The following is a 10,255-nucleotide window of genomic DNA, read 5'->3' as shown; positions in this document are numbered from 1 at the left end:
TGCTCCTGGCTGTGTCACTGGTGCCCACGTGAAACAGCAGCAGCAGATAATAGTCAGTGGACTGTACGAGGCTTGGTAGCCTCTCGGTGACATTCCTGATGCAAGTCCCTGGTAAGCAGCACACCTCTCTAGAGCATATCCATGCTTGCTGTTCGCAATTCTTTTTTGTCCTTCCTGTGACTGGAAATGGCTTCAAGGAATATTTGCTCTACCACCTTCCTAGGTACCAAGGTCAGCCCGGCTGACCTGTAGTTCTGTGGATCCTCTTCTTGCCCTTTTTGAAGATGGATGTGATATTTCCTTTTTCCAGGCATGAGGAGCCTCCCCCAGTTGTCCTGACCTTTCAAAGCGAGCAGCCTGGCAGTAACATCAACCAGCATCTTCAGCACCCTGGGATGCACCCTGCTTGGTCCCATGGACTCTTCTATGTCCAGCTGGTTTATGTGCCCTCTGCACTGTATCTTCCTCTGCAGTGGGTAATGCTGTGTTCCCAGAGGCTCTGCCTCTAGGCTCAGGCCAAAACCAGACCTGACCAGTCTGGGGAAGACATCAAGTACTTCATCTTTTTATATATCCCTGCTCCACTGACTGCTTGAGTCGCTCTGGATATGCTCAGAGCCTCCCTTGGCTCTGTTGTTGGTGGCTGTGTGGTTGGGTAGCAACGGGTAATACCACGAGGGTCCAGAGGAGCCTTGGCAGTCTCTCTGCAACTTCCTCAATCTCAGCCCCCAGCAAGCAACAAACCTTTGGAGTTTCACAGGTAGGGGCCTCCATCTCCAGGAGGGTATCTCTGGTGACTATCTCCCACCGCTTTCTTTTGATGTGGACACTGGGTTCAGCCTTGTCCTTCTGGATGCCACCGAGTCTGCTAACCCCCTCCTGCAGATCCTTCACCGGTGATGTGGCACCCCAACCAGTGTGCACCTCCCAGGGGTGCGAGGCTCAAGGGGATGCCCGGGACACTCCCTGCGGCTGAGACCAAATGACCATATCCTTCTTCTGGGTGGTGCAACACAGCAGTGCCAGCAGTGTGCCCTGCAGGGTATGACCACTGTTGTTGTGCCATCCGTAGCAGTCTCAAGAGGATTCAAGCAGCGTCTCCAGGGTGTCTTTGCATTGAGAGTTAAGTGCCGCAATTCATGCTGGTCGGCTGCTGAACTCCGGTGTGTCTCCCCCGTTCAGAGTCCCCCTGTGCATGTGATGCTGAATGTGCTGCCTTCACTTAAACATAACCATAACCTAAGCACCTAACTACCAATAATCATCACAGCAAAAGTACTTCTATGGCCTCACTACCCAAGGCAAAGATGTGTGTCTCCTTGAGCTCACATCCATCCCCTCCCTTTGACCTTAAGTGCAGAGTCAGTATAAAAGGCTTTTTCCTGTGGGAAGTATCCCATATATCCCCATCTGCTACTGATCATGGTAGGAAATCCTCAAAATACTCCAAGTTTTCCTCTTTTCTTCAGTACAGCTAGATGCAGTATAATAAATACCACTACATTGCCTGGAGATAACTTTCTTGGCTACTGCCAGCCCTACTGTTTGTATCTGCTTGCATGGGCATATCTCTGCAGGGTTTGTTTTTCACTGGTTCAAATCACTTGCATTTATAATTACCACAGCATTTGAGTCCTGCCAAACTCAGCTGTTCTGGAAGCCATGAGAGCAACGTTAATTCCACTTACCAATGAGTTTTGACATTGAATCAGCAATTCAGATTTACGTTTATGTGGATCCCTCGTATATAACTATAAAAATCATTGCACAAATGCATTTTACACAGACCATAATAGCCATTGCGTTTGTTCTGAACATGATTACATATTTATGACAGTCAATGATTCCTGATACCCCCCCCCCCCAATATCTATTTTGTGTTAGTCAATGGCCAGGGTAAATATCACTATTTGATTGTCCCATTTGTGTACTTTTTTCTGGGCATCCTCCATTCTAACTTAAATTTTCTGATTCACTCTCAAAAAATTGCCCACGATTGTGGAAAACAGGTTCCATATTCCAAGAGTCTGTTCCAGTCTGATACTTCATTTATTATTTCATGTTCTACCTTTGCATTTTGACTTGTTTAAAAAAATGCAAAGTGCGCAGTGTGGTGCTTGGGTCTAAATATAACCTCAGTTTGGTTAAAAAATGACCCATGTGCTATCTATGAAGACAGATATGTCTGTAGCTGAAAAGCAACCTTTTTCAGACTTCAAGCAAATTTAGGTCCAAGTCTTTTTTCTTTTAAGGATAATAGTTGAGACTATTTTTATAGTTCTCCTCTAATACCTCTACTTAGTGCTATCAGCTAAGTTTCTCCTCCAGCCTACATATTTTCCCTTAGGCTTTCTAGAAATTACCCTGGAGCCAGAACTGCAAGTGAAGCTCAGTGGTTACATACCTTTCACTCAGGGACTTCATCAATCTGCCTAAACTGCTGCCAGACAAGCATGTGTTCCTGCTGGCTGTGCGAGACCCTCACATGGAGCATGGTGTGATGGCAGGACACCAGGTTCCTCCCTGCTGTGGCCAGGTGGCCGCAAGAACTCTGCTTTCCCTCTTATAAAATGGGTTTAAATCCTTATTCACCTGTATAAGACAGTGCAATCTTAACTTGTTTTTACACAAAAAAATGACATGAATTTCTAGGGTTAAAATTTTTATGGGATGCCAGTGTGTTACATCCAAATTTCTGCTTCTTTTCTCCTTTAAAGTGAAAACAAGGCTATAAAATACTACTGACTTCTACTGTAAGTCAAACTGGCAAGTGACATTGGAGGGCTTCTCTCAGTTCATTCTCATTCCTTTTGTTCTTTCTTCCAGACTCTTATCTCTGGTCTTTTGTGTACTTATTTTTTTCATTCTCGGGTATAGGGGCCTAGCACAAGGGGCACTGTCTTTTCTCTAGTTTCTCTATATCTATATATTTCTCTATATCAAAAGTTTACTAAAATGAAAAGTTTACTAAAATGAATTGTATATGTTGTACAGAAGTAAGTGCACCAGAGAAACTTCTGTAGTGTTTGATGCGGTATGTTAAGTTTCTGTGCAATTTCAACTTTAACATTTTTTTAAGTTATTGAACTCAGTCTATCCTTCTTGCTCCTCTACTCCTTTTATTTCTATTTTCTGGTTCTACCTTTTGTTTTCTTTCACTTTCAGTGATCCACTGTGCCCTGTTGCTTTTGACATAGAGTTTCCTTTAGACAAATTTCTCTTGCCTTTCATGCATTTACTTCTTTTTCCTTTTGCACTCTTTCATTGTTTCCCTACCTTGTCCTCATCATCTCCAGCTGGATAATCCTGAGGAATGAAGCAGTGAAACTGGATGAGCTGCAACAGTGCAGAGGCCAAGTTCAAACACTTAAACTTCAGAGCAAAAAAATTTCTGAAATTAATGGCTTCTGGATTTCAAATGATAGAAGGGGAAGAACTGAGTGTATTGATCACAGCATGACCAAGAGTGACAATATGATGCAGCTATGAAAAAAGGAAATTCAATTCTAGGGTCTATTAGTAACAGAAATATGAAAGCATTTAATATTGTATGCAGGATACTGGTCTTCATTTAGTGTATTGTGTCCAATTTTGGTGACCTATGTGGAGCAAAAATGCATTTAAATTAGAATGGATGTCAGCAAAGAATAATGGTTACAAAATGTCATTGCTTGAGATACCATGTGACCTAGCAATGTCTCCAATTATACTGTCCTATACACCCAATTTCTTTGTACTCCACCTGACACGACTTAACACGGAAAGTAGCGCGGGCGTCCATTCCCTCATACATATTGATGGCAAATGTGAGAACATTTTAATTACACTTGTGATAAGCCTGAAAATTATCAGGCACAAAGATCTTGTTATATGCCTAGAAACAATGCTTTAGGGGTCAAATATTCTTGAATTTTTTAAGGATGCCTGGATACTAATACACTGTTACTACATCTAACTGCACAGTTTTAAAAAAGTCTTACTAACATATACCATTCCCTCATTTCCTTGATTGCATTGAACTGTTTTATTGTATTTTCAATAAAAGTAAAATGAGCTACAGTGAAAATTGTTTCAAACTTCCCTCTTTACTTTGAAAAAGGAAGGCAATTCTTAGAGTATCTGAGGCATGTTCCATCTCTGTAGTAAACTCAGTTGTACTGACTTTGAGCTTTACTCTTCTTTTGTCTAATGTTACCTGTTCTTTCATTAAATAAAGAATAACATAACAGTCATCATTCAAGTCCTCAAATCCTGGAGGACTGCAGTAATTGAATTCTGCAGGAGCACAGCCATCAAACACTGGGGGAATGGAGTGATCAAAACTTGGTGGAAGGCAGTCCTCACATCCTGGAGGACTGCAGTGCTCAAATTCTGGACGGATGGTGGTCTCAAAGTTTGGGGCAACACACATTTCATTAACTGAAGCAGAAGGCTTTACAGCTTTCATACCTTTGAGTATCTCATATCATGCATATATATTACAAAAGCATCAATATGAAACTGATGGCATCCTTTACAGTCTATTCCTGTTAAGAATAGTCATAATTTGATCAATGGAAGAAAGTTGACCCTTTCCTTTATCTGTGTCTGATAACCATACACACACATGCAGTTGCAAAAGTCGTACGGACTGCATCAACCCTTCTTACGACCTCAAACTGCTTGGGGTTTCTTGATGACTAGAGAGCAGTTAAGAAAGACAAATAAGGCACACAGCCAATCTAAGAAGATTTGCCATGTGCAAGATATGCAATGACTGGGCTTGTATATATTTAAAATCCCTGATTTACCGATGCTGTATATATTATTTTTGTAGATATATAAAAATGCAGTAATTTTTAACTCTCTGTGTGTGTATGTAAGGGAGGGGATAGCTCAGCACAGACTCTTTCAAGCCACCCTGCATCTATTTTTCTCTCTGCAGCTACACACGTCTATCAAAACCCCTGTAATTAGGCCATATATCACACTGTTTAGACCAAAACCACTTGAGCTCGGATGGGCTGAAAAGGAAGAAAATAAATTTCCGTCTTGAGGATCTTCAGCTGAGTCCACTGTGCCATCATAACTCAAATTTCAGGATGGTAAAAAGGTTGAGAATCACTCTTTATGGCAGCTAGAAGCCAAGACTTACGGGGGTTCAGAGATCAACTATGTTCGGACTAAAAAGGAAGAGTCCTATTAGAAGAAAAACTTGTCCATCACAGTTACTATAATTCGCTATAAATTACACTGCTTGCTCTCCTCCCTTCTATTGCTCATTCGGAGCTATCCCTATCTGCTCAGATGCTGCATTCTTTGTTCAGGATGGACAGGACAACAAGCAGAGGTTTGAATTACAGGAGAAAAGGTTGAGATGAGACATAAGGAAAACCTTTCCAATGTTCAGGATAGGGAAGCACTGGAATGGCTTGCTTGGAGATAATTATTCAGTCTCCAAAGTCAAGATATTTAGGAATGAATTAGACATATGTCTGTCAGTCATTCTGCTATGCCACTTCTCATATTCAAAACTAACACAGATAAAAAAAAACAAACCCCAAACAGACAAAGCCACACCCTCTTAAAAACTATCCAGTGTGATGGTGTGTATAAAACAAAGGGTTGGATCCTTGTTTCACTTTTCATACAGATGTTAGATGCCACAATTGAGGATGGAGTGAATTTTAAAACTAAAAATAGATTGTAATAATAGAAATACTTAGACACAACTAATGTCAAAACAAGCAACTCTGAATGATGGGAGCTGTTGTTCTACCCAAGTGGAAAAGGCACAGGCAATCAGTAATTTTTATGCCTATTTGTGGTGATCAGTATGAATGAAGTAGTTCTTGTAAATTGTTTCATGGATACTGCCTGTAACAGAGTTAGTGTGCTTGTTACTGTATGTTTACAATGGATTTAGAAGTGACTATTGAACTGATGATTTAGAAGAGGTCTTGAGAAAGTATCCAGAAGCCTCTATGATAGGACTGGATAAACAATGTGCTGCTAAATACCTAGGAGAGAGCAAAGCTGTAATGAAGCTACAGGCTTACAAAAGCAAACAAGACCATTGTGATCATATGGTCTGACTTCTTCTGCGACAGGTTATAGACCCTGACTGGATTTCACTGCTTAATTCTTAATTAAACTAAGTGATAAAGTGTCTGGTAATTTGTTACTCTAAATTTGTCTTATTTCAATTTCTAGGAACTGAATCCTTCTAAACTTTCCTCTTCACTGTGGAAAATGCCTTTGTTTTCTTTCTGCCCCCCCTCACTCCTGAGAGGTGCTTGGATGAGGAGGTAACTTCCTAATATTGTCCCAGCTCAGGTGAACAGGTTGAGCCCGTAGAATTACTAAGCATAAATTACTTTTCTCCCAATTCTTCAGTTATCCACATGGCTCTTCTGTTCAGTTTTCTAATTTTTCATTAGAAGCAGAGGTAGTGTTCCTCTAGTGACCTTGCCAATGCCAGGTAATCTCCTTACACCACTCTAGTTATTTTTAACCAAGTTCTCTATTTTCTACTCCGAATTTTTTCTAGGATCTGAGTCAAGCCAATGCACATATAATGGCCTTATTGTGCACGTAGTCATTTAAGTTATTGGCAGTTATCTAGCTACTCCATGTCCTATTGAAAATGAACTTCCCACTCAGCTTCACCAGCTTAACAGTTAGCACCTACTTTAAACTGGTTATCTAGCCTTACATCAAGGAGCAACTGATTCCACCAGTATGGGATGAAACCATGGTGTTGTGGCTGGATGGATTGATGGATGGATGGACGGATGGATGGATGGATGGATGGATAGATGGATGGATGAATCAGTCCACTGATTACAGAAGGAATCCTGGATTCCCGCTTTAAGGACTACAGGACGAAGGAGTGCTCCTCTCTCTCAATGCTGAATGTACATCTCAGTTATGAGAAGCTCCCTGTTCACCAGCCAGCATGTTAAATGCTTTGTGGCAAATTATTTAGACCGGTTGATTTAAAACAACTTCAATATCTGTCTTCTGATTGACTGGTGGAAGGTAAAGTGTTTTTAATATCTGGTTTTACCCCAATAGTGAATGGAATAATTTTTTTGGAAACTTTTGCCTTTTTTGTGTTGTTATTTTTGGTTTAAGTTCAAGTCATACGCTATCATGTAATAGATGCATAGCATTATTAGGGGGGCTTATCTCCAGTGCACTCTACAGGCCCTACTTGGAATTTAATCTTCCTGCCACAGATTACCATTTTGCTTCCTGTTTTTAAATAATTCTAATCTTCTGATTTATTTTTACTAACATCAACATTTTCTAATATTTTATCCTTTTAAAATTGCTTTAGAGTTGTGTTCTCCTAGTCCTCAGGTTGTTTGAAGCTCAGGGACAGGACTCTTCTATTGTCTGGAAATGTACTCCCACCTTCATACTGGGATTTAGGGTACTTCATAAAGCGTTCTTTAAGTGTTCTGGGCTGTCCCTCATTTTCTCCAAGTTTAAGTCTTTCTCCCAGCTCATCTGGGAGAAATATAAGTTATAATTTTTTCCACCTCTATGGAACTGCCTCTAGGAGGACAGGCATGTTCTCAGAAGATGGGAAACCGGCAAAGTGTCTATCTTTGAAGACTGTAGGAAAGAGGAAGCTGTGAAACTATTGTTGCTCCATGTTTACTTTCCAGAGAAACAACATATCCCCTTATTATCTTGTAGGAGCTTACATACTGTTTTGATTAAGAGACATTACTTTTTTGACATGTCCTTCTACTCTCTTCCTATGCATGACTAGATACAGGGTTTACAGACATGTAAACCATGAGATTTCCTATTTGTATTCACTATAAAGCCTCTATTGTCTTAGGTTTTGTTCTATTTGTACATTCAGGAACAAATTGGCTTTAATGTTACAATCAAGACATCTAAGAGGTGAAGTTTTTTTTTTTAATAGGGTATGAATTATGAGATATTTGATCTGTGTCTGGTGGAGGCTGATGGTGGATTAATTTCAGAAATCCTTTGGGCAACAATAATCCTTCTGGTGATGATGGCAATGTGATAAATAAGAACAATAGTTGACTTATATCTGATGGTAAAACCAAAATAAAATCACTCTGTGGCTTTTCCTGCTGATTAAGTGACTTGCTTGAAAGTCAGAGGACAGAGAGTTTCCACAGTGAAGGTAAGGGAACTGGAAGAAATGCTGAGCGCTATATGATACCTATTTGCAATGGATGGAAAGCAAAGTGAGTAATACGAGATGTGGTGTTGACAGAGGTTCCTACTGTGAAGTACACGCATAGAAGATAGGGTACAGCTGTGGTGATCAGACGTGGTGATCAATCCAGGATCAGTCTTCCCCGCTGCTGGCAGTCTGGCTGCCTGTGCTCAAGGCCAGCTCTGATATGGCACAGCTGTAACCTGGGATCAGGCTGCTGCGGAAGAGCTGGGAGATGCCTCCTCAGGGGCTCCCTGCTTCCCTTGGATGCCACAGAGAAGGCAGGAATTCCTCCTTAGCTGATGGCAGAAGGACCTCAAAAGGGAAACTTGAAGGGGTTATGAATAAAGGGCTAAATTTAAAAAAGAATGATAAATATCTTTTATTTGTTTTCCATGTGTAACGGAACTTCTAAATATCCTACTCTTCTGCTTGCCCATATCCCTGACATCCTAAACTAGAGGCTTCTGACTCGTGTTAATCTTTGTCTGGTAATAAGCATAATTTCTGCTTGAAGGTACCACTTGCATGTTGGTGACATGTTTTGGCCTGCCACAACCGAAAAAGTGCTGAATGGGGCAGAGGGGAGACCTTTCTGGCATGGTCACTGATGACTATGGGGAGAAACGGAGGTTTCTGGACATTCCTTCCACATCCAGGCAAGGTTGTGTTATGCTGACTATGGCATGGACAAATAATAACAGTCGGAGCCGTTAAAGTTTGCAGCTACTTAATGCAAATCAATTTGTTGCACTTATGTTCCCTTTTAGAAATGAGGAAATAGAAAATAAGAATAAGATTGATTGCATTATTCTTGTCTGTGTGTGGAAAAACCTGGCATCACAGACTCAGACATCGTGTACCATATGGAAGAAAGATGTTGGAGCAGTCTTGGGTATCTTCGCAAGACCAATGAGAGATCTGGACTATCTCTACAAAGTGCTGCAAGGCACAGTTTTCTTCATGGAAGAAGGGAAATCCATGTGTGGCCCATAAGTGGGAAATAAGGATGAAGACAAATGTCTGGAGGATATGTGTTAATTGATAAACTACCCATAGGAAAACAACACGCATTCTAAGAATGAAAAAATTATGGACAAACATCTAAGAAAAAAATTAATATTGTACATTCAGGATGGGAAATACTGGTCTGGAAAGCAGCGACTCAAAAGGGTTTGGGAGTTGTGGTGGAAACGACCTCACAGTGTAACACTGCTGTCAAAAGTACTAATGTAGTTCTTGAATGAGAAAATAGGACCAACTTAAATAGGAGAGAGAATATTTATTTGAGATTGGTATGGCTATTTCTGGAAGACACTTCAAGAACACCACTAATTGAGTGGAAAGAGTTTGGATAAACTGTAAAAATGATCAAAGAAATGGAAAAGTATGTCTAAAAAGAGCTCTCAAAGCTCAGTCTCTTTAGTACCAAAGAGAAACTGTGGAGTGTCTCAGTTCCTGAACATACTTGGCAGGGTTGGAGGGAGGATGGGATGACAGAAGGGTTTTCAAGCAAGTTGACAAAGGTGTAATGAGATAAAGTCACCAGAAGTAGAAGCCAGGTCTAAAAAATTTCTAAGATCTGGACTATTCTGGCTCACTAACAATTACGCTTTAGAACATCTATCCAAAGGCTGATATGGGTTTCCTACTATAGAAACTTAAAATATATATTTTTTTTTAAACTAAGAAATACAAATTCTAAGCAAAATTGCTGGAGATTACATCATTGTCTGTGTTATGTGCTAACTAATGATTAGACCTCCAGGTTTATTTATGATCTTACAAGTCTCTGAATCTGTACCAGGAGTGTGGATGTTCACTTCAGCTAGGGCATGCTGGGGACACACTTCTCACAGATAATCCTGGATACAAAGACATTGCTTTTACAGTTATGGCACTACAGTTTTCCTACCAACTTGACCTACCTCTCCACTTACTTATTTCAAAATGCGTTGTCTCTTCTTTTTTAAATCCTGAGATCTCTGAAACCTCTTCAGCTCTAGGAAAATAAATCATATTTATTTCTAGAGTGTCAGGCTTTGAGTCAGACCTACTGAAGCAGCC

General features: G+C 40.5%; 1 protein-coding gene across 3 annotated transcripts in view; it reads right to left on the bottom strand.

Annotated features, from left to right (window-relative positions):
* ASIP (agouti signaling protein) overlaps positions 1–10,255 on the bottom strand; it is a 44,806-nt gene that overhangs the window by 21,599 nt on the left and 12,952 nt on the right. For 2 of the 3 annotated variants that reach the window (XM_019473319.1, XM_019473320.1), the window contains exon 2: positions 3,277–3,372. The exons of the other annotated variant lie outside the window; for it this stretch is intronic. The gene's annotated coding sequence lies outside the window, so the exon portion shown is untranslated. The remainder of the gene's footprint in view (positions 1–3,276; positions 3,373–10,255) is intronic. 3 annotated transcript variants of the gene reach the window in all.

The sequence above is a fragment of the Aptenodytes forsteri genome, unplaced genomic scaffold, assembly GCF_000699145.1.
Source record: "Aptenodytes forsteri isolate BGI_AS27 unplaced genomic scaffold, ASM69914v1 Scaffold295, whole genome shotgun sequence".
Classification (NCBI taxonomy): Eukaryota; Metazoa; Chordata; class Aves; order Sphenisciformes; family Spheniscidae; genus Aptenodytes; species Aptenodytes forsteri.
This window is presented reverse-complemented; position numbering and strand designations above follow the sequence as displayed.